We start from the raw sequence: 25,834 nt of genomic DNA on the forward strand, positions 1-25,834 counted from the left end.
TTAGAGGAAGTGAACTTCAGTGTCTTTCCCAAGCCAAGAAAGTTAGACAAATGTTGTGTAAACAAACCAGAGACAAAAGAATAAGACAGAAAAAAAGAGTGGTGGTGAGAATTGGTACTGAGTTTCAAAGTAGGATTCCAGTGTCCTATCCAATTCAAAAAAACAGAATCAAAATACCCCTCATAAGATGTAGTCAACTGTAAGCTGAAGATACAAGATGTCATATGTTTGAGATGCTACAAAATACTGAAAAGGTTTGGGGAAATATCCCTCTGTCTGATATTAGCATAGGTTATGCTAATGTAGGGCATTAAAACCACAACACTGATGCTCTCTTATTTAAAAAAAAAAAAAAGTATTTTATGGGGCAGCTAGGTGGCAGTGGATAGAGCACCAGCCTGAAGTTGAGAGGATCTGAGTTCAAATTTGACCTCAGACACTTAACACTTACTAGCTGTGTGTCCCTGTGCAAGTCACTTAACCCCAATTGCCTCAGCATCAAAAAAAAAAAAAAGTATTTTATTTTTTTCCAATTACATGTAAAAATAGTTTTCAACACTCATTTTTGTAAGATTAAGTTCCATATTTTCCTTCTTCCCTTATTTCCCCCTTCTTTATGATGGCAAGCAATTTTATATAGATTATACAGGTTTAATAATTTTAAATACATTTCTACATTAGTCATGTTGTGAAAAAAATCAGAAGGGGCAAAACTGCGAGTAAGAAAAAAAAAAAAACAAACAAAAAAAGAAAATGAAAATAGTGTTTCCGTCCGTTTTCAATCTCTATACGTCTTGCTCTTGGCTGCCGATGGCATTTTTCCTCACAAATCTGTTGACATTTTCTTGGGCCACTGAACTGCAGAGGAGAGTTAAGTTTATCATAGTTGATATCACACAATCTGTTCTTAAGAAAGAGTCTATAATGGGCAAAGTCAGGATAGGCCAGGGCTAGGCAGAGAGCCAAGCGAAGCCTGAAGGAATGGAAAAAACGGGGAACTTCTAGTGAAGACACCCAGTTTGAGTTCCAGCTTAGACACTAACTGGTTGATGATGAGTAATTCCCTACTTGCTTTCATCTGTCACGAAATAGAAGTAGATGTTACTTGAAACCCTTTTTGCTCTAGCGGGGCTTTATGTGAGTGTGTGTGTGAGTTCACAGGGTAACTTCTCTCAGCCGCTTCCTCAAACTATTAGGAAAGAAGGATGGTAGGTTTGCATCAGTGAGCAATCTGAAAGGTCCTAGGTCGGGACTGAGCCCTTTGTGTCCTTTAGGTGGGAGGGGTGTCGCTCCGCCCCCAGCACTCTCAGGCCCAGCCTCCCTCGAACCCTGCAGCCAGCCCTGAGTCCCTTTCAGTTAGCGTACCCTTTGCTCCACGCCCCAGAAGGTGGCTCCTACCGTAGAGCCCTGCCCTCCATGCCAGCCCCACCCGGCCCTACCCAGCCCTACTCAGCCCTGCGCACTGTCCGGCCCGGAACCAGCTGATTCTCCGGATAGAGTGCAAGTAGCTTCTCCAAGTCTCCGCAAGAGCAGAAGGTAAGTGAGCTGTCCCAGAGCCACGGGAGTCTGGAGTCGGGAGTGGGGAGTCGGGAATCGGGACCAGAGCCTGCTTGATTCTCCTCGGTCCTGCGGGGCCGAGCCGTGCTAACTTCGGGAGCTAGCGGAGGGGGAAGGAGAAATAGACAGCTAATGAACATCTGCAAGATTCCATCCCTCTAACTCCCTCTCGACTCTGTTCCCTCCCTCTCTTCACTGTGCCCCTTAGACTAAAGAGAGTAGAGTAGAAAAGAAAACTCGGTCCCAGCCTCCATCTTCATTTAGTCACGGAGCCAAGTTATGGATTTCTGGTTCTAGAGCAAGGATTCTGGTTCTGGAGCTTCCCCTTCCTCCCACCCCCTTCTCCAAATTCTTCCTTCCTTAAAGGTAGCGGGATTCTAAAGACATAGGAACAATGTGGGGGTAGAAGCAGGAATGTGTAACGTGGCAGCCCCCTACCAGTATTTTTGCTCTCACACAGCCCAGCTACTATACTTCGAATATGGCCCTTGTCCTAAACTGGTGTTTGATCAGACATAGCTTTCTTTCAGATGTCCACTCCCCCTCATAATAATTGTCCCCACTGTCCCTTGGGAAGCCACACCCCGTTTTACACGGTTCAATAAAATTGTGACCTTCAGTCACTAAAGTTTAGGAACTAGGGCCCATATCCCTAACCCACAAGCCAGTGTCCACCTTCACTCATACAATTCCAAAGCGGTGCCCCCTAAGACATAGCCCTCTTAGGTGATACCAAAACCATCCTCACAGAGAGCTTTCAAGCAGGTGGTCAGATCCGTTCACATACGGAGCCACTTAACTTTGCAGCAGTCAACTGAAACAGGATCAAGATTGATGTGATGGATGATATTATACTAAAGATATTCTGCATGGGATAAAGACACAATTATGCTAAAACTTTATCACCACCTACCTTCTTTCATGTAGAAACTTTAAATGTTTATCTGATCAATACTTCTAAACTTTTATTTAAAATATATTTCCTTAGAAAAAGAGGATTTGACCAAGGTTTGCCTTAAACACTAGAAGCTGAAAAATAGCTTTTCCAGGATATCATTCAGGTAGGGCTTTCATATTAAAGGAGTCCACCTGGAAAATGATCACTTAGGAAAAACTAGCCTAGGGTTGTTCTGATAATAATTTGCATAGCACCTGTTCCTCTGGTTGTAAAATTATAGCAGGCTAAACGCAGATTATTCCAGTGGAAGGAATACTAGACTAGGAATCAGGAGACCTGGGCTCTGATTCTTTCTCTATCACTAATAAGTCAAGTCACTTCTTTCTGAACCTGAATTTTCTTATCTGTAAAACTTTGGAGTTGCATTAAGTGATTTTTAAGATCCCTTCAACTCTGGACATTCTTTGATCTAAATTTCCTTCTTAGTTCAAAAACTATCATTTTAAACCATCATTCCCTGGCAGTAGGGATAATGATGCCATGAGTTAATTGTTTGATGTCTCTTTAATCTATTCTTGGAGATCTTTCATTCAATTATGGGCTAAACTGCCCTATTGAAACATATTTTTGAGGCTTTGACAGACCAGAATAAGAAGGTTTTATGGAGATGATGTTTTTCTGACAGAACATTGGGAGAGTCTCTTGGGAAAATGTTGGTGCCCAGTCCATTACTTTGCAATGAATTTCTTTTTCTTTTTCTTTTTTTTTTCCAGACTGCTATTTATACATTCCAGGGAAACTGTAAATAGTTCAGCCTTGTTTGGATTGGCATCTGGATGAAATTTGTATAAATTAGTGAAAGTTTTGTGAAAATAGAATAATAGAGCACACCCCTTCTTCCATTTCATATATTTATCTTAATTTTTTTTTTTTTTTTTTTTTTTTTTTTTTTTTTTTTTTTTTAGCAAAATCAGTGTTGGGGGCAACTAGGTAGTACAATGGATAAAGCACTAGCCCTGGAGTCAGGAGGGCCTGAGTTCAAATGTAGCCTCAGATACTTGATATTTACTAGCTGTGTGACGTTGGGCAAGTCACTTAACTCTCTTTGCTTCAAACAAAACAATGATGAATCTTGGAAGATGAAATGTTTGGATTAGAATTTGTATAACAACTAAGCTCTAAAGTTATTATAGCAGAAGATTAAAGAATTTGGTAAAATATTTGCTCATGAACAAATGTACACATGTCAATTTAAAAAAAAAAGCTACATTTTGTTTTAAAATCAGAGTTATTTTTTTAAAATCATGGAATGGTAGAGGTAGGAGGGATTTTAGAATCTAGAATGACAGAATTGGAAAGGACCCTAGAATGCAGAATACATTGCTAGCCAGGATTATAGAACATTAAATGTTATTTCTTGAAGGAAAATTAGAATATAGTATAGAAAATTGGAAATGGAAAGCATCAATGAACCTGATCCTTTCATTTTATAGAAGAGGAAATGAGACTCAGACAAGTGAATCAGTTTATCCAAATGATTTAGTGAATGAGCTAAAACTAAAATCAAGGTCTCCTGACTCCCAGTTCTGTTTTTTCTACTACTCTGCCTTGGTACTTGTCAATGCTTACAAACTTCAGAGAAATGGAATTTTAATGTCCTTACTCCAGTTTAGGCTTATTTATAGTGCTTATTTCACTGAGATGAGGATAGCTGATACATTTTATGAAAACAAGCTTCTGAAAAGAACCAGTTCTGAAAGAACATTTTCAAGCTAAACCAATTTTTTTTTGCTTTTGGTTTGTGTATTTTTCCTTTTGAGTCTTTGATTTTATTGTCTGGATACATGGATGTATTCACTGGAAACAGCAACCACAGTAGAGGTTGCAGCACAATTTTTCCTATGGAGGAGGAGGACAAAGAAGGGATAGGATTATGAGTCATCCACCCTAGCTTTGCAGAGCACACAATTATCAGAGCTAGAAGGAATAATAGAGCATTGAATGTCAGAGTAGGAAAGGACTCAGAACCTAGGCTATGAGAAGCTATACTTTTAAAACAGAATAGAACCTTAAAAATCATCTAGTCTTGCTCTCCCATTTGATAGAGAACCTGAGACTCTGAGAACTTCTTAATGGCAATCAGTTCTAGAAACCTGAACTTATTCTTTTTTTTTTTTTTTTTTTCCCATGACATGTAGAAACTTAAAAAAAAAATGCTTTAGAAAATTTAGTAGGCATTGTGATGTTTTACCAGACTGGCTGTTTCTTCAGAAAAGGATGTTGCAGAAATAAAGTTTGGTTTGAAATCCAGAGCAGACAGTTCTTCAAATGCTAAATTTTAAGGGGGAAAAAAATGAAGATAGGAATCTGGGGAGGGAAACCAGTATTTAGGCAGCTGGTGAAAATTAAGTAAAAATATAATATGCCTTTTAACACAGAGCCTGCCCATCCTTTTAGCATTTGGTGTGGTTTCTGAGGTCACTGTTTAGAGACTGTCCGCTGGTTAGAAAGTCTGCTAGTGACACGCAAGCTACTTCCACTGTATAATTCTCTTCTCTTTGGGTTTCATATCAGTACTTTAAAAGGAAAGGCATTAAGGGAAGTAGATTGAAATGGACTTTGGTCTGAATTCACATAGAAGGCAAACACTTTCCTATGCTGCTTAATCCAGTATTGGATTAAGTTGATGCTAATCTCTATTATGTAGAAGGAAAATTTATTGAAATGTGCTCTTGTTTCTGTGCAAAGTCACTTTTCCACCTAAGTCTGAGTTTTGTTATTTGTAAAAATTAGGAGTTGGACTAGATGACTTGTTATACATTCATAGAATGTTAAAAGCTGGAAGGGACCACAATGACATGGCATATTGGAATTGGAAAGAAGCATTGAGATTTTAAAAATATCATTTGTTTTTATATTACCTTCATTTTATATTCTTATCCATTTCTCACCTAGAAAGCCATCCCTTCAATCAACTAGCAAGCATTTATTAAGTGCCTGATATGTGATAGATACTGTGCTAAGTGCTAGGAAAACAAGGGCAAAATAAAGGCAATAAATTTTTTTTGTCAAAGAGTTTACACTCCTTATAACAAAGAAAGAAAAAGAAACAAGGGAGGAGGGGAGATAAGCTATTGAGCCACTTTGAGGAGCAAATTAACCAAATTAAATATTATGTGTAGTATTCCTTACTCATAGTTTCCCTCTACAAACAAAAAAGGGAGGGAGGAACATTCTTATATTTCTTCTTTGAATGTGAATTTGGTTATTTTAATCATACAGAACAGAATGTAAAAGGATTTTTTTTTTCTATAATATGAAGTAGATGATCTCAAACCCTTTCAACTCTACATTCTACATTCTAATATTCTAAAGATCTTTCTAGATCTAAAAGTATTTCTAAGGCCTTTCCAGTTTTAAAATTTAAAGTCTAAGTTCTTTTCTATATCTGACCTGTTGTATACATTCTACTACACAATTAAACCTAGACCTAGAAAAATAAATGACTTGGCTAAGGTCACATAGTAGAACTGGGGGCTGAATCAAGTTGTCTATATTTCCAGTTCAATACTCTTTTCTAAATTTCTTTGCAAAGCATGTGGAAGACCATTGCAATGATAGATTTTAATGATTTTTAAATAATACTTTGAAATGTTAAGTATCTGTAATTTTGTTAAGATAGATAATTAATTCCACCAACACATACTGTAAGCCCACTATACCTTGGTGGGAGTTTTCATGTCCAAAAATTCATTACCCTGAAACAGGTAGTAAGTTTTTATAAACTTATTTAGGCTATTCTTTGGGCAACAGCATATAAAAGGTTACTAGGTCCATAAAATTGTTAAAATAAGTTATATACTGCATTAGGATTTATGAAGTGCTTTGTGTGTTTTATTTGGTCATCACAACAATTCTTTGAGATAGGTAGTATTAGTGGTATTGTTAGCCCTATTTTACACATCTGCAGATGGAGATTTAGAGAATGATACAGCTACAAAATAACAGAGGCACTCTAGTCTTCTGACTCCATATACCAAGGTCTTTCTATAATTCCACAATCTATCTTTTAAGGACATGGAAATACAACGGTTTTGTTAACTAATGTAGACAATTAAACTGAGTCATTCACACCAGAAATCACCTTGGAGAATGCACAGAAACAACCTTGTTTTCAACAGTATATGTCACATTGAGAAACATGGATGGCAAATATTACAGTCTGTGTGACTATTGTTATGATTAAGCAGCTAGAAAAACTATAAAGTAGAGTGGAAAGAGCCCTGGCTCAGAAATCAACACACGTACGTTCTAGTCCTGACTTTCTCCAACTTTGCTGCTTGGCTTCTGGAAAATCCTTACAATCTCTGATCCTCAATTATATCCTCATCAGTCAAAGGGGATTAGATTAGATGATCTTTCAGGTCCCTGGCAGTTTTAATATTCCATGATTCTCTTATTCCAATGCAGCAATTGTCTTTATTGCTGAGCTCAAACTATAATATCAACATGGAACCATTTATTGGAACTGTGGTTCTTTCGTTAAACTGAAATGGCCGGACATTATCTGGACTTAGGTGGTGGTGTTTGCAAACATAACATATGTTTTCCTGATTTTTTTGCCCACTCTTCTAGGGGAAGACTTCCCAGAGGTAGTTATCCAAGCTGACAAAGCCCTACTCCTCCCTGCCTAAGCTTAATGACTAAGTTGGGCCTGTGGCCAATATGGTTTAAAAATGACTCCTGGAATCTTCATAGTAGTTCCTGAAAAAGAAACAGTCAGTTTTCTTAAACTTATAGATGTTATCAAGAAGTATACCTAGAATATAGAATGTTAGAGTTGGAAAGAATGCTATTATAAAGGATATTAGAAGTAGAAGGGACTTTAGAACACAGAATATTATAGCTAAAAAAATCTTTAGAATATGCAATCATAGAAATGTAAAACTTCCAGATTACCTTCCATTTACTCTGAATATATCTTGTATGTATTTAGTTTTATTTTATATATATTTTTTGTTTTTTTCTTGTTTGGTTTTATTTTTCATATTATTTCTTCCATTAGAATGTAAATTCCTTTGGGGTTACAGGTAATTTCTGCCTTTCTTTATATTCCTTAACACTTAGTAAAGGCCTGACATATGTAAGTATTTTAAATTTGTATTGACTGGCCAGCTGATATTACAGATAATTGTGCCAACCCATACTTTTATTTACTTGATTAAAAAAAAAATCTGTTGAGACCTTTTGTTTATACATCCAAGTTTCAGAATACGAACTTCCCCACTACCTATCACCTAATGACTAAATCTTTCCTTGTAACAAATCTAATGTTGAAGAACTGGTGATAAGCCTATCCCCATTCCCTAAATTAGTTCAAATTCAGTTCTGGGAAACCTAGCCTCTCTTGGGAGGGGTTAGGCTCCTTTTCACTTACACTTTAGTTTATTAATCCACCAGCTCAGTGCCCTGAAAGTTTACATACAGTTTAGGTTATTACTAACACCTAGGGTTTCTCACAAAAGGAGGAAGTAGAAGATTCTGAGTATAAAATGGGAATCAAGTATAAATGCGTAATTTATTCCTACACACAAAGGAAAAGTTAAGAAAGAGTGCTTATTAACAGAAAGACTTAAAACTGGATTAAGTAATGTAGTTTATAATTACTATTATAGTCTTCTGGGAAGTTGGTTCTGAACTCCATTAAAAATACAAAGAAGTTTGAGAGACTACACTCTCAAACAACTTTTGGGATATGTCTGTTGGTCAACAAGAAAGGCTTGGACTACCTGTCTTTTCAATTGCTACCCTCTCCATATTACTGGACTAGTTGCCAGGAATGTCCTCTTGCCACTGTGCAATTCAAACTTGATGGGAGCCAGGACTTCTGACTTCTTGAATTCACAAGATTGCTTCTAAGCCTGGATACAATCATTTCTGGATAGATGCTTTTGTTCACCTGAAATCATGAAAGAACACAAAAGAGGAAAAGGTAGTCGGGGATTCAGACAAAAGCTCATTAGCTTTAGCCTACATGCCCCAGGTGCCAGGTGGACAAGATTGTTGTGGATGCTGGAGGTATAAAGAACCAGCCCATTCTCACTCTACACTGGAAATATCTGGGTTGCATGGTGATGTCACCTGGAGGGTCAAAGCAGGAGCTGTCAGTTATTTTAATTGGTACAACACACTGAGGTGCTATTACACAGCCTAGGAAGTCTAATCACTCAGAATTTGCATTGTCCTTTCCACACTGAGTCACCCCACGGTTGGAAATAGGCTCTAGAGCATAGTTGGTCATAACTAGGAAGGGCAACTTTGAGCATGATCAGTGGAATAACCTCCATGGGTTAACTAATTTAACTTGGACTGTTTGCTTAAACAGTTAAGCAAAAAATACCTGACATAATGTGGCCAGACCTTACATCATTATATGACATTCTGCTTTGGTAATCCCCCATCCTAGCAAGAGGAAGAAGTTATGCTCCATTATTTGTTCTCCAACACCATTTTTGTGTTTTCAGTTACCCAGAACTCTGTTTCCTCTTAGTGATTTTTTTCATTTACATAGTATTGCTCTGAACTTTGCACTGGTTTAGACAAATCTTTCCATGTTTATCTGAAATCTATATATTTGTGATTTATTATTATATAGCAATCTTCCATTACATTCATGTTGTCCTACCATCTTGTAGATGTAGGACAAAGGTTCATGAAGGGGAGTGATTCTTCCTTGTAATACACATTAATAGCACAGCAGGGATTAAAAACGTCTCAAGACCAGGGTTCTTTTTACTATATTACATCGCCATCTCTTCCTGCCTCCTTTTCTCTGTCTCTGTGTGTCTGTCTTCTCTGTCTCTGTCTCTCTTTAATCATGTTTTGAGAAAAGGAATGATTGTAGAAGCTGCCAACACTGATTTTTAAAGGGTTTTATTGTATAAATTCTGGTTTGTTTTTTTAAAGAAAGTAGTTTTTTTGCTTATGGTGTAATAGCTAGCATTTATGTAGTACTTAAAAGTTTGTAAAGCACTATGAGAGGAGGGGAAAGCAGTTGGTAGAGGATGTTGCCCAATTCCACAAAGCTAGTAAGTGCCTGAGTCTGGATTTGAATTCACAATCTTCCTTGACTCCAAGTTCAGCGCTCTAGCTGACTAGCCTTTACCTGTGTTTTTCTTGTTTTCCCCACTAGATTATAAGCTCTTTAAAAAAGTAAGCAGCTGGAGCAGCTAGGTGATGCAATGGATAGAGCACCAGCCCTGAAGTCAGGAGGACTTGAGTTCAAATCTGGTCTCAGACACTTAATACTGTCTGGTTGTGTGACCTGGGCAAGTCACTTAACCCCAATTGCCTCAGTCAAAAAAAAAAAAAAAAAAAAAAGTAAGCAGCCATCTGTTCTTCCCTTATTTCAGCTTTCCCAATTGTTAGATGCTCAATGAAACTTGGTGGGTTCTATGATGCCCAGCATTTGTGGAGTCCTGGTGTGGGGAAGCTATTTGAAGTGCTTACTACACGCATTTTGGAGGTAACGGCTAGGGTTGATTGACAGTTGCTCAGCTCACCTTCCAGAGGATCTAGTTCTGTTTTGCTGAGAAGGCTGTATGACAGAGATTATATTAAACTCATTCATGCTTCAGAGAACAAGTCCTATAGGATTTCTGTAAGAAAAAGTACAGAGCTTAGGGGCTCCAGGGCTGCAGTGAAAATACTTTGAGTATTTTACAAAGCAGAAAATGAAAACTTGGCTGGAGCAATCTCAGCTCTCTTGGATGTGATCCAAGGCAGTGATCCACAATGGCAATTATTTAATGGGATGAGGGAATCCAGTAAAGTAATAAGCTTACATTTACATAGCTCATTACAGATACCCAGCTCTTTCAAATGCATTATCTTATCTGATCTTCACAAAAAGCCCAGCTAAATAGGTGGAGTATTAATGTTCTTTCTACCGAGAAGAAAGTAAAGGTCTAGAAGTGTATTTGATTTGTTCAAAGTCGAATATCTAATGAGTGAAAGAACTGTGGTTCTAATCTAGTTGTCCCTCCATCTTTCCTCTCAGGACATTTTAAATAAATTTTGGCAAGGCAATAATCACTATTGCCATTAACCCAGAGAAGTAAAGAGACTTCCAATGTCATGTAATTAATTTTTCTTTACTCTGATTTACTGTATGAACTTTACTCACTCCCCTTTTCTAAGCCTCAGTTTCCTCTTCTGTAAAATGAGGGGTTTAGCCTTGATGGTCTCTCAGATCTCTTCTAACATTCTATTATTCTAACTCGGGCAATGGCTACCCAGAAATTAGACTTAAAGATGAGGTATTTCATTTCACCAAATCACCCTTCATCAGTGAACCACATTTAAAAGCAGCCCCTGATTGTCTAGGAAAGATTCCAGCTCTTGAAGTTAATGCTATAGTTGGAAAAGGAAGGCTTAGTCCTCTGTCCTCAGAACTGGAGAATTGGGAGTGGGAGAGGAAGGGGGTCAGAAAAGGAGGGGCAACAGGTTGGGTTATACTGTTCTGGATTTGCTCTTTTATAAAACAGCCCTGATGTTAGAAGCAAATAATTATTATTATTTATCTAAGAAGAACAATTCAAATGAATCAGGCCTACTCTACTGCCTTCTTTAATAACAATAATAATTTACAGTTACAAAGCCCTTTTCATAATTATTATCTGATTTGATTTTTACACTATTACCCCCATTTCACAAATATGGAAGCTGAGGTCAGAGGGGGAAGTGACTTTCCTATAGCTAGTAAGTGGTGGAGGCAGGATTGTACTCCAAGTCCAGTACTCTTGGCCCTGAGACAGTCTGCTTCCCTGAACACATTTGGTATACAGAAAGCAGCTTGGCCCATGTTAGAAGCAGCAGTGGTGGGAGGTAGTGTGGGCGTGGGGGAGTCTTTTTGATAGAACTACTTTTTCTCCTAGTGGGTAGCTCTTGGAATGGCAGCTGGCCTGGGCATGGGGGAGGATGATGTTGATAGATTATTATTTATTGGTGGAGGGAAGGGGAGGGGTGCTGTGAGCAGCTGTTTTTCTTTCCCTTCTGGGATTGTGTTGGGAATTGATGGTGAGAGAATGGTGGGGAACAGCAAAAGTTGGGGCTAAGCCTGTGTTGCCCATAAACTTGGAACTCTTCCAGGTCAGGCTTTGAGCTCTTCAGGTAGATTCAGATCTGGTAGCTGGGGACTCATTAACTAATTACACTCTATTGACCAAGCAGAGCTAAACTCAAGCCCTTCATCAGTAATATTCAGTCATTTCAGTCATGTCTGGCTCTTTGTGACCCCACTTAAGGTTTTCTTAGCAAAAATACTGTAGTGGTTTGCCATTTCCTTCTTCAATTCATTTTTATAGATGAGGAAACAGGCAAACAGGATAACTAGGGTCACACAGTTGTAAGTGTTTGAGACCACATTTGAACTTAACCCTTTCTAACTCCAGGCCCAGCTCTTTATTCAGTATGTCACCTAGATGCCCACCCTTAATAACAGTCCATTGCAAAGATGAAAATCTCTTTAGAATCCCTTTCTCTGTAAGAGAATGTTTTGATTTATGCAATTGGAATCCTTGAATCCAAGGGTGTGCTAAAAAGAGCTGATTGTAAAATTTTTAGTATGATCAGGTATACCTCAGAAATTGGTAAATGCCATAAATCAGGGCTTGATTGCTTGTTTTGTTGATTGTCTAAATTTAAGATAGTGATGGAGAAAATGTGAGTAATGCAGATTAAACTTTAAAATATGTCACAAATACAGTTTGTCTCTGGCTCCCCACCAACCCCTTCACCCTGAGTTGTTGAACATTTACCAGCAGATTGTTTCTTGGATTTGGGAGCTAGAAGAAATCTTAGAATCTACAGATTTTTATGACATGAATGTTAAATATCATTTAGCCCATTTCCCCAGATTTCTGGACTCTTTCTGCCATATACACATATGACTTGTTACTTCCACTTTTCCCTTAGTGATCCCCAAAAGCCACCTGTTTAGTCCTTAGTTTGAGTTGTCAGGAATCTAAAGTGCTCTTGGGATTTTTTGTCCAAAAGGGGAAGATACAAATCTATATTAGGAGTGAATGAGTCAGTAAGAAACCATCTGAAAAGGGGTGGGGGGGGGGAAGAGAAGGACTAGAAAAGAAAAAAATAAGAGGCAACATATGGGTTTGATAAATGTTTCTACCAAAACTATTTTATACTTAAGATGCAAAACAATGTTTTGTGTATATTCTGGAGTTACTATATCATGTGGTACCAGGAGGCCTCTATTTGATGTTAGAACTCAGCAAGAAGGCTAGAGAGTTGAGCATTTGATCAGTTTTTTGGGAAGTAAACTCACTTTCAGAATCCTCAGAGCGGAAAAATGCTTAGGTCCTTCCCCACCTCCCAAGCTGAGAGTAGCTTATATCTTCTGATACCAAAGGAGCCAGGAGACGGGATGAGCCAAGGTAATAAGACTTAAAGAGAAGGGACAAAGGATTTGCACATAGAACCAATGGTAACTGGACTTGTTCAGGGTTACACTATATGTCAGGGTTAAAACAAAAAGAAATCACATTTCTAGAAAACTTTTAGATTTGCAAAGCAGTGTGTTAATCGAAATCCTCTGAAATTAGTGATGCAAATATTAGTATTTCCATACTGAAGATGAAAAAATGGAGCTTTATAGACTCTAAGGGTCAAGGATCCTTGCCCAGGATCAAGCACTTAGAAAATATTAAATCCAGGATATAAAGGCAGATTTGATGCTCTTCACTCCATCCCAGGATGAAGCCTACATTGGCTAATTAAGCCCAGACCCTATGTTCTTTTGACATGATACTGTACCTTTGTTTTTCATTATCATTTGTGCAGATTCTTATACTATTTGGGGTGGGTAGGTGGTTTAATTGATGAAATATCTTTTTTTTTTTTTACACTTTTTAAAATTAATTTTATAATTATAACATTTTTTGACAGTACATATGCATAGGTACTTTTTTACAACATTATCCCTTGTACTCCCTTCTGTTCTGAATTTTCCCCTCCTTCCCTCCACCCCCTCCCCTAGATGGCAGGCATTCCCATACATATTAACTATGTTATAGTATATCCTCGATACAATATTGTATATATATTTGTTCCTGTCATCTTAGCCAATCCGACAGGTGTATAGTGGTATCTCAGAGTTGTCTTAACTTGCATTTCTCTGATCAAAAGTGATTTGGAACACTCTTTCATATGAGTGGAAATAGTTTCAATTTCATCTTTTTTTTTTTTCCCCTGAGGCTGGAGTTAAGTGACTTGCCCAGGGTCACACAGCTAGGAAGTGTTAAGTGTCTGAGATCAGATTTGAACTCCGGTCCTCCTGAATTCAAGGCTGGTGCTCTATCTACTGCGCCACCTAACTGCCCCTCAATTTCATCTTGATGAAATATCTTATCTTCCTGAGATCAAACCCAGCCTCGGACACTTTATAACTGTGTGACCCTGAACAAATCACTTAACCAAGTTGACTTCAGTTTTCTCATTTGTAAAATAAACTAGAGAAAGACATGGCAAAGTACTACAGTATTTTTGTCCAGAAAACCCCAAATGGGGTCATGAAGAGCTAGACACCACTGAAAATGAATGAAAAATGAAATATACTTTTTGCCTGCAGATAGAATATATATTTAGCCTTGGGAAAAGAAGAGAAAGGTGTCTCATGATGTCATCTTTGACTATTTGAAGGAATATGATATGAAAGACTAAATTTGTTCTCCTTGGGCCCTGACAGCAGCAAGAGGAGCAATGCAGAAAGGCACATTTAAACTCTTCTTAACAATTAGAGCTGTCACAAGCTCTAATGGCCTCCCTGGGGAGGTAGAAGGCTTCTTCCACTTGGAAGGTCTCCAAGAGAGTCTGGATGGCTTTTGTCAGAACAGTTGTAGAAGGGATTTATATTAGAGAGGAGGAGGTAGATTAGGTGACTTCTGAGGTCCCTTTTAATTTTGATTTTCTGTGAGCACATTTATAATCAGAGGAGCATACATCTAGAGTTGGAAAGGTCCTCAGAAGGCATCTGACCTATCTCACTTCTTTTATAGATGACTACACTGAGGTCCCAGGAGGATAAATGGTTTGAGAATGGTCACAAAAAATCATATACAGGGAGATGTCAACCCAAGTCATGCTACTCCAGAGTCAGTGCTATTTCCATCATTCCATACTGCTACTTGAAAATAACTCTGACCTTCCAAAGTGGAGGTGAAAGTGGCAAGTCTGGAGACAGAACAATAAAAAGAAAACAGATTAAAACATTCCACCATATCCTCATGCAAATATAAATGCAACATTTTAAAGTAATTTTACAAAACCACTAGAAACATACCTCAACTTTAAGTATCACCAGGCACCCTCACCCCTATTAGGCCTTGACAAGCTTCCTGGAGGCAGCATGGCATCTGGGAAGAGAACTGAAAGTCAGAACTGGGTTCAAGTCACAATTCAGCCATTATGTCATTGAGTCTCAGTCACTTGATCTGTAAAATTAAAAGTTTGAAAGAGATGATCTTTAAGTAGCTTCCTGCTCTAATATTTAAGGTCTTTGATAGCTCTAACATTTTTTATCAGTTGATAAACCCTGGATGAGAGAATGAGGGACGTGCTTGTTAAAACATAGACTACTATTTTTTATAATAAACACTGTTTTTTGGAGGGGAAATTAAGGAATCCCTCCCTAAGCCCTCTGGCGTTACACCTTATTTAGGTGACTCATGTTTAAATTTGGCTGTTTCTCACCCTCCTGGATTTCAGTGATATTTACCAAATTAAGCTTGGGACAGGACTTCATTTGTGCTCTGAACCACAAGAGCCTGGGGCGTGGATATTGGAGAAAAATGTACTCCTGTCTCTGGAAGACTGTTCCATGTCTAGTCATGAGGCACTGTTGGAATGGCCTTGGAAAACATTGGGAGCAAAAGGAATTTTCCAGGTTGTTTAGAACATTTTAGTCGTAGTTGCTCTTCTGAATGTTGATGATTTGAACTGTATATACAGAAGAATAGTTAGTACTCTTCTGAATTTCCTGGTCACAAGATCTGCAGCTGGTGGGAGGGGCGTGGGGAGAGATATTGATTGATTTACCAGTGAGAGACTGAGGAACTCCTCAATGGGCTACAGATGAAGTACTGACGATGAGAGAACACTTTATAGTTTACAGATCACTTTATGTACATTCTCCTCACAAGATCTCTTCGAGGTAAGTAATACAAGTACACTAAAAGGCTGTGGAACCTGGATAGGTTACTACCCAATCTCAGTCCTAGTTTCCTTCTCTGTCAGATGAAAGGATATTGTCCCGTTCTAACGTTCTATGTTCTGAAATCTTTATTTTTCAACATTCTTTATTCTAACCTATCATCTGATATCCTTTCCAGCTCTAATAATCTATGCTTGTAGCATTTATATTTCACTTTAAGGTTTGGTAAGTGTTATACAAATATTATATCATTTTTTCTTCACAACAACTCCAGGAAATAGGTGACTTTATTCCCATTTTACAGATGAAGAAACTAAGGCAAATAGAAGTTAAATATCCTTGAGCTCAGGTCTCATGTTCAAGCACCACCTAGCTACCTATTTGTATGTGCTTTGTATACATATTGCTTCTTCCTATAGGATGAAGTTCCTTGAAGGAAGGCACCATTTATTGTTTTTCCTTTGTGTACCTAGTACCTAACATAATGCCTGGAAAAGAGATGTTTTAAAACTTCCTTGTTATTTGATTATTATGTTCTAAGATTCTATATTTCTAGTTTCTATCTAGCTCTCTAATATTTTGTGATTCTGATGTTCAAAAAGGCAAGAATATTTTTGCCCAAGGTTTCACAGTTAATTAATAAGTGGTAGACATATAATTCAAACTTAGGATTTTATCTGACTCTAAAGTTATCATTTGCATTAGATTGTCATTTCACCAATATTTTGATAGGCTGTGAATGTTTGAAGTTCATTCCAGTTGAGTGCAAGTGCTGATGGGTCCTATCAATCTGAAAGGCTTTGGGGATGGTTTCTAGAATAGGAATGTTTGAGAACCTACCTAGATAAGTATCAATAGGTTTATTATTGTAAATTTGTCCATTAAATAATGAATTCTTTAGTTTTGGTAACCCATGCTCCAAAACTTCTATGACACTATATAATATGCTGATCTATGCTAAATACTTTGTGATGTGTTTTGGAGTGAATTATTAGCAACCACATGATAATAACATACATTTCTGTAGTACTTGAAGTTTACAACTTTCTTTCCTTAAAATGACCCTATGAAGGAGGTATTACAAATATTATTATCCCATTTTGTGGATGAGGAAACTGAGTCAGAGAAGGAAAGAGACATTTCCTTTTTTGAACCTCAGTTTACTGTTCTGTAAAATTGGGATAAAAGCAATTAATTGTACTACCTACTCTAAAGGGCCCATATGAGGATAGCACTTATTTTCATTTTTTTAAATTAAAAAATATTTTTATTTATTTTGAACTTAAAGAAACAAACAAAAAACCCTAACCATGCAAGTCTTTCCATGTTTTTCTTTTTCTTTCTTTCTTTCTTTCTTTTTTTTAATAGCTTTTTATTTACAAGATATATGCATGGGTAATTTTTTAGCATTGACAATTGCAAAACTTTTTGTTCCAACTTTTCCCGTCTTTTCCCCCACCTCTCCCCAAGATGGCAGGTTGATCAATACATGTTACATATGTTAAAGTATATGTTAAATACAATATATGTATACATGTCCATACAGTTAACATGTTTTTCTTTAATCAACCAACTCATCATTTCTTATAGCATAGTAGTATTCTATCACAAACATATGCCACACTTTGTTTAGCCATTCTCCAATTAGTGAGCATCCCTCCTTCAATTTCTAATTCTTTGCAAAGGTAGCTAGTATAAATATTTTAGAGAATGTAAATTCTTTTCCTAATCATTGTATTACTGGATTTTAGGGTATATACTATTTTTAACTCTTTGGGCATATTTCCACATTGATCTCTAAAATAGTTGGGACAGTTCACAGTTCCACGAACATCTCCTCTAACATTTGTCATTTTCCTCTTCTGTCACTTTAGCCAGTCTGATAGGTGTGAGATGGTACCTTGAAGAGAACACTTTAAACTACTAAATGCAATAGAAATGTCAGGTTCTATTATTATAAGTCAGGACTGTTATATCATTGGGTGGTAGAGAATCAGGGGTGGGCACAAATAGTCCTGTAGAAATAAAGCCCTGTCAGCTTCTGTTATTAAAAGGAGGACTTTTACATCATTGATTGGTAGGGAATAAAGTGGGCGAGTTGTATAGAAGACTGGGAAGTTACTAAATTCATCCTGGAGGTTTTGTCTAGGTGGCAAAACCTGGACTAGACCCAGGTTTCTGGAGAGCTTTGGCTTTGGGAGAGTCATTGTGAAGTCTGAATCATGGATTGCTGGTGTATGAGTGTACATGAGCATGGAACTTCTCACAAGGCGTGGCTTGTGTGTTTATCACAATCCTATAAGGAGACTAGATTGGGCTACCAACTCACTAAGGTTTATGTAATTGAAATGAGTTTTTATTGGATATAAGTGTAAGGTACTTGGGGAATATCAATTAAAAAGTAACTCATTGATTCAAACCAGTTCCAACTGTCTAGTAATGAAGAGAGCCATCTACACCCAGAGAGAGGACTGTGGGAACATAACATAGCATTTTCACTCTTTCTGATATTGTTTACTTGCATTTTTGTTTTCCTTCTCAGATTTTGTTTTGTTTTGTTTTGTTTTTCCTTTCTAGATCCGATTTTTCTTGTGCAGCAAGATAACTGTATAAATATGTATATACATATATGTATATTGGATTTAACATATAATTTAGCATATTTAACATATATTGGGCTACCTGCCATCTAGGGGAAGGAGTGGAGGGAAGGAGGGGAAAATTTGGAACAGAAGGTTTTACAAGGGTCAGTGTTGAAAAAATTACCCATGCATAAGCTTTGTAAATAAAAAGATGTAATAATTTTTTTTTTTAAAGTAACTCACTTCTTTTACCATAGCACTTCAATTTCTAATGTACTGGGGCAGCCAAGTGACACAGTGGATAGAGCACCAGCCCTGAAGTCAGGAGGACCCAAATCTGGTCTCAAACACTTAACACTTCCTGGTTGTGTGACCCTGGGCAAGTCACTTAACCCCAATTGCCTAAAAAAAAATTTCTAATGTACTTTCCCCATAACAGTCCTATAAGGTAATCCTGTACAAGGATTATCCTTGTTTTACAAATGGGGAAATTGAAGTTTAAAAAGACTGGATGATTTAGGACCATAGGATTTAGATCTGGAAAGGATTTTGGGGCCAACTAGTTCTACCTTTTAATTTTTATAGAGGGAGAAAATAAGGCCTATAAAGGTGAAAACGACTTGCCCAGAAACACCCACCTAGTAAATATCAGAATAAAACCCAGGTTTTATTACTCCAAGGCCAACATTCTTAGTACTATTGAATTTATGATGGTGCTATGTAACTAGGAATTGAACCCATAAGTTACTTGGCTTATCTTTTAGCTTTGGTTGGAGTCCAACTTTCTCTGAAATCTTCTCTGACCAATCTAGTCCGATGTAACCTTTCTTCTCGGACCACCTCATCTGCAGAACTTATTGTGTTATTCATTGGGGACCCATTACTTATAACTTGATATCTTTATTTATCTTTTTATTTGTGTATATGGGTGTATGTATGGTGTGTATGTGTGTGTGTATATATATATATATACATATATATATGTTTATGGGATGTATTGGGTGATCAGGGAGAACTACCGTTTCTGGTGTGAGGGCTTGCCGAATGCTTTTCAGGGCTGCTCATCCACCTTTGGTGTCCACCTTCACCCAGTTCTCACCTGTGGCTCCAGGAAGCTGTAGCATGCCCACTAGCCACACCTGGATAGAAAACATCTCAGTTGGGCGGCGCAGTAGATAAAGTGCTGAACCTGGAATCAGGGAGACTCATCTTCCTGGATTCAAACCCAGCCTCAGACACTTACAGCTGTGTGATCTGGGCAAGACACCTTTTCTCCATGGCCTGGAGAAGGAAACAGCAAATAACTTCAGTGTCTTTGCAAAGAAAACCTCCATGTGGGGTCACAGAAACTCAGACATGATAAAATGGCTAAACAACAATGTAGATACATACATACAGACATTCATATATATATATATATATATATATATATATATATATATATATATATATATATATATATATACATATATACATAGGTCTATAGGCCAAAGATCAGGTTTGTTAAGGAGAGACTTCACCAAAATGCTAGCCACAAGGGGAATTATTTGGGCTAGGTAACCCATGAAATAAAGACAGACATGGGTCTCAGTTCTATATAGTTCTCTACTTCTGCAGTGACATTGGGAGGGTGGCAGAAAAGTGGCAAATGCTGCCAAGAATCATGCAGCTCCTAGATAATCTGCAAATATTAGTAACTGTTAGCACTCTGAATGTGAAATCCTTATCCATTCACCAATGAGTCAACATATTGCTTCAAAAACTAAGTCATATCAATATTGACATTCTTGCAACGAAGCCAAAAGATATAATAAAATTGCACTTAAATAGAAGGCTTATAGGTTCTTCTTGGAAAGGCATATGGTGGGGTTAGTGTCATGATGCATCCAAAAGCAAGAAGAAATATAATTTTATGGGATACTTGGTCATCTTACTTTACAGTGATGACTATGTAATGAACATGAGCAAAAAGGCTACCATATAGAGCATAAAACGATTAAAAAATACTATGAGGACTTTGATAAGATCCTCTGAATTAAATCAGCATATAAGTAGTAATTGGCAAAGGTAGTCATTTCCTTGAAAAGATAGGCATAGGGGATGATGGTGAAAAATAAATGGAAAAGCATGATATAGATCAAAAAAATCAAAGAAGCTTAAGGCATATTGACTACACAGAAGCCTCATACATGCATATCATGAGTACATTTTCCAAAAAGAGAGTTGGGAGATGCTGAATATAACCAACACTAATATTACAAAATAAGAAAATGATTGTATTAACAGATACAAATATTTCATTATTTGCATTGGAATAACTTCCAAGTCAGTTGTTTGTATTCAGTTAGATTATTGATTTGTTAGTACAAAGAACAAAATCAACACCAAATTTTAAGAATAAAAATAAGAAACATGGTGATCAATTAAAATAACTCCAAACTGATGTATTTAAAACAAACAAGTGAAGTAGAATATAGAAATAAATAAAATATTGGACATCAACATAGACTATCATGATTCCCTAAAGAAATTATCTAAGTCATCATGAAAAAAACAAGTCTAATCACTGTCTCAGCCAAGAGCAAAAGATAGCAGTTGGTGATGGATTGATGTGCTAGATTGTTTCCAATAAAATATTAAGAGACCTAAAGGAAAACACCTATCATATTGTATGACTCCCTTATGGGAATCTTTGGGGAAGACATAGAAAAGAGTTGCATAGGATGAGAAGGAATGAATGAGTAATGGTCTGTATCATTTAAGGGAATGCACATTTTGAGGAAATTAAGATTCCTTGAAGGATAACTCTCCAACTTGGATGTAAATTCCCTGGTGGTAGATTTTGTTTTTTTATTTGTCTGAGGCCAGATTTAAACTAAGGAAAATAAATCTTCCACTCCAGGGCCAGCACTCTATTCACTATACCACTAAACTACATTAACTTCTTTGTATCTCATCTTGGACTTAGAACACAACAGAAGGCAGTGGGTATAACTGAAAGATCCCCAAGCTGAGATGCACAGGACTTTTTTTTTTTTTTTTTTTCTGGGTCTGGTTCTCCAACTAACTTGTTATATGAACTTTGTTTCATTGATGTTGGTTTCTTTTGTAATTGTATATGTTTTAGTTTATGCATTTGGAAACATTAATGTGAGTAGATCAGTCGATAGGCTCTACTAGACCTACTAGAGGTACCTAGATGGCTCAGTGGATAGAGTCTTGAAGTCAGGAGGACCTGAGTTCAAATCTGGCCTCAGTCACTTAACACTTCCTAGCTGTGTGACCCTGAACAACTCACTTAACTCCCATTGCCACACACACACACACACACACACACACACACACACACACACACACACAAAGACAGAAACTCCTGCTCTAGATAATCTTTTGTCCCTTCTAGTCTAACAGCCTTGGATTCTATAACTAGATGATTTCTATGATTCCTTCTGGGAAGCAACTAATAAATGTTTGCTGAATTAAATTTGGAAGGGAATGGTTCCCAGGAATGGCACAGGACTCACACTCCACCCCTTTAAATGATGAGCGGACTGGAAAAAATACTAACTCCTCTAGACAGCTGGTACTCACTGGAGCATGGAGGAAATTAGTTAGCCAGAGGAAGTACTAAAGGACTTTTTGGGTAACAGATGGTTGCCCAGGCCCTGGACATACAATCATAGAATCTCAAAAGCCATCTAGTCCAACCAGGGGTGTGCTAGAAACAGCTGTAACTAGAGCTGTTGTTAAAATTTCATTGTGAGCATTTAGACTTCAACAATCAGTAAACTCTACAAATCAGGACTTGATTGCTTTTTTTGTTGATTGTCTAGACTTAGGAATGTAATGGAGAAAATGTTAATAATGTAGATTCAATTTAAAAGTATGTCAGGCATATTTTTTGGAAGGGAAGAGGCAAGTCAATTGCTAAATATTTACCAGCATACCACTGAATCTAACCCTTTCAATTGTTCAGTTCTCCCTCCCCCCCTCCCAGTCATGTCTGATTCTTTGTGACCCCATTTGGGGTTTTCTTGGCTAAGATACCAGAGTGGGTTTGCCATTTCCTACTCCAGTTCATTTTATAGATGAGAAAACTGAAGCAAAAAGGGTTAAATGATTTGACCAAAGTGACACAACTAGGAAGTGTCTGAAACCATATTTGAATTTGATAAGTATTCTCAACCTCAAGTCTGTATCCAATGCACCCAAATCTAACCTGAACTTGATCAGAAAACCTTTCTAAAATATCTCTAATAAGTGGCCATTCAGGCTTCCTTTGAAAACTTCTAAGAATGGGGTAATTATTGTTGTTGCTAATTACAATTAATTATTTTTAAAATAAAAGCTTTCATTTAGATAGTGCTTTAAGGTTCTGCAAAGCACTTCACATGTATTCTCTTTTGAGGCAAGTCATTCCACTTTTTGTCAGTTTTATTTTTAGAATATTTTTTAAGTAAAAAAAAATTCTCTGCAATTTTAGCCTAGCCCTCCTTATTCTGTCCTTTGGTACCACACAGATTTAGCTTCTCTCCTACATGATTGCATGTCAGCTATTTGATGACAACTCCCTTCCTATGCTTGGCTTTTTCTCTTCTTGACCAAACTACTTCCCTCAGTCAGTCTATATATGTCATAGCTTCCAGTTCTGATAACCCTCTTTTGGACATAATTTAGCCAAAAATGTGGCATCTAAATATGAATCCAATTCAGCATTAATTAAGCACCTATTATGTTTCAAACACCATGCTAGGTGTTGAGGATTACAGAAACAACATAGTTTTCTTTCCTCATTGAAGTTACATTCCATTAGGGGAAATAATGTGCACACAAATTGGTAAATATAAAATAAACATGTGGATTCATTTTGAAGTAGGCACTAGTAAAAGAATCAGTATCATAAGATCACAATTTTATAACTGGAAATGACCTTGTTGTAGTTTAGTTTTTTCCAACTCTTCATGAGCCCATTTAGGAAACAGAGATACTACGAGTAGTTTGCCATTTTTCTTCTCTAGCTTATTTTATAGCTGGAAAATGGAGAAAAAGAGGGTTTAAGTGACTCACCCAGGGTCACACAGCTAGTGCATGTCTGAGGCCAGATTTGAAATCATGAAGATGAATCTTCCTGCTCCAGGCCCAGTGCTCCATCCACTGCACCTCCTGGCTGCCACTGGAAAGGACCTTAAAGGACATCTAGTCCAAAAGGCCTTTTGTAGGAGGGGACACCAGTGCAGGCTTTATGGGTAGTAGAGATACCAAGTACAGGGACTATTACATACCATAGTCTAAGGATTCCTGGGGCCCTTTCCTCCTGAATTAGAAACCTGAAACAGGAAAAGAACATTTGCCCTGGTGCCATGTTGTTTGTGTTAAATAGTCAAAGATTACTGGATTTGGAGCCAGAACACTTGCATTTGTATCTGAAATCTGTGACTTGAGGCAATAGGTAGTACAATGGTTAGAACAGTGGGTCTGGTGACAGGAAGACCTGAGTTTAGAACCAGTCTCAGATATTTACTAGCTGTGTGGCCTTGAACTTCTGTTTGCCTCATTTTCTTCTACTGTAAAATGGTGATGATGTCTCACTGAGTTGTGAGATATTAGCCAAAGCACTTGATACAGTACCTAGCATGTAGTAGATAACTATGTAATAATTACTAACTTTTATGTAGCATGTACTACATGCCAGACCCTGGGTTAAGTGCTTTTTAATTATTATCTAATTTGACCTCTACTTATTACCTCTGGGCTTGAGGTTCCTTACCCTTAAGTGAAGAGGTTGGATTGGATCAAGGGTTTTTTTTGGTCATTGAACCCTTTTAGCAGTCTGTTGAAGTCTATGAACCTCTTCTCAGAATAAGGCTTTTTTGTTTGTTTGTTTGTTTGTTTTTGTTGAGGCAATTGGGGTTAAGTGAATTGCCCAGGGTCACACAACTAGGAAGTGTTAAGTGTCTGAGATCAGATTTGAACTCAGGTCCTTCTATTTTAGGGCTGGTGCTCAGAATAAGGCTTTTATTTTGATTTTGATTTTGATTTTTCGATTTATCTTTTATTTTTTTTAATTAATTTTATAATTATAACATTTTTTGACAGTACATATGCATAGGTAATTTTTTACACCATTATCCCTTGTACTCACTTCTGTTCCAAATTTTCCCCTCCTTCCCTCCACCCCTCCCCTAGATGGCAGGCAGTCCCATACATATTAAATATGTTATAGTATATCCTAGATACAATATATGTGCACAGAACTGATTTTTTTTTTTTTTTGGTAGTTGTTGTTGCAAAATAAGAATTGGATTTGGAAGGTAAAAATAACCTTCGAAAAAACACAAAAAAATGTAAACAGTTTACACTCATTTCCCAGTGTTCCTTCTCTGGGTGTAGCTGATTCTGTCCATCATTGATCAATTGGAACTAAATTAGATCTTCTTTATGTTGAAGATATCCACTTCCATTAGAATATGTTCTCATATAGTATTGTTGTTGAAATGTATAATGATCTACTTCTGCTCTTTTCACTCAGCATCAGTTGATGTAAGTCTCTCCAAGCCTCTCTGTTGCTGGTCATTTCTTACAGAGCAATAATATTCCATAAAAGAATAAGGCTTTTAAATAATTTTGAATAATAAGTAATCTTCAAATAAATTTAAAGAAAGAAATGCTATTTTTCAGTTAGGAATAAAAATGAATTTTTTCTTCTATCCAAGTTCGTATATTCACTAACATCTATAAATGAGGAGGAGAAGGTTCCCCTGTGGACCTTGGGCTAGGAACTCTTGGACTAATTGATCTCTTAGGTCCCTTTTTGCTTTCAAAGCATAAACTATAATAATAATCCATGACAAACTATAATAATAACCCATGACAAACTATCAACCAGAGCGATTGTTTCAAGGCATGTAACATTTTTTCTTTTGGTTTATATTTAATTTCAACATTCATTTTTAAAGATTTTGAGTTCCAAATTCTCTCCTTCCCTCTAGTCCCTTCCTTCAGGGCATATATCATATTAAAAGGTTATGTAAATACCATTTAAAAACTTTATAATTCAACATTTATTGAACATCTAGTACTTCCCATATCCAGCATCCTTTTTCAGGTGAAGTTCAAGTTGAAGCAAATATTATGTCTTCTCCTCTAGTCCCCAGAAGTGCACAGCACAGTGATGAAATGAAAGGTTGTCATTCATCTGTTTCTGACTCTTTGTAGACCTTATTTAGGTCATTCCATCTGCCATTTCTTTCTGTAGCTTGTTTTATAATGAGGAACTGAAGCAGTCATGATTGTATAGTGGAAATGTGTGATAAGCACTTATTAATTAGGATTTTAGAATTATAACATCTTAGAATTGGGAGAGACTTTAAAACATAGAATGTTACAATATTAAAACTGGAAGAGAACTTAGAGCACAGAACTTTAGAGCTAGAATATAAAAATATTAGAACTGGAAGGGACCTCAGAACATAGAATGCTAGAGCTGAGAGAGTCTTAGCAGTCCCTTCATTGTAAAAGATAAAAGAAACTGAAGCCTATGGGGATGAATCAGTTTGGTCGAGATCACAC

The 25,834-nt window shown here is 37.1% G+C and overlaps 1 protein-coding gene and 1 long non-coding RNA gene across 4 annotated transcripts in view; one reads left to right on the top strand and one right to left on the bottom strand.

Annotated features, from left to right (window-relative positions):
* The first annotated feature begins 1,119 nt into the window (after positions 1-1,119).
* Positions 1,120-25,834, top strand: part of GSN (gelsolin) — a 77,489-nt gene continuing 52,774 nt past the window's right edge. The window contains exon 1 of one of the 3 annotated variants that reach the window (XM_074292951.1): positions 1,120-1,536. The gene's annotated coding sequence lies outside the window, so the exon portion shown is untranslated. The remainder of the gene's footprint in view (positions 1,537-25,834) is intronic. The other 2 variants (XR_012486778.1, XM_074292950.1) reach the window with 2 other exon arrangements.
* LOC141557390 (uncharacterized) lies at positions 8,010-15,469 on the bottom strand. Its single transcript, XR_012486779.1, has 3 exons — positions 15,249-15,469; positions 14,814-14,886; positions 8,010-8,414 (listed from the first exon to the last, which is right to left on the bottom strand). It is a non-coding gene; the product is annotated as an uncharacterized LOC141557390 (long non-coding RNA).

Source organism: Sminthopsis crassicaudata, chromosome 2 (assembly GCF_048593235.1).
Source record: "Sminthopsis crassicaudata isolate SCR6 chromosome 2, ASM4859323v1, whole genome shotgun sequence".
Taxonomy (NCBI): Eukaryota; Metazoa; Chordata; class Mammalia; order Dasyuromorphia; family Dasyuridae; genus Sminthopsis; species Sminthopsis crassicaudata.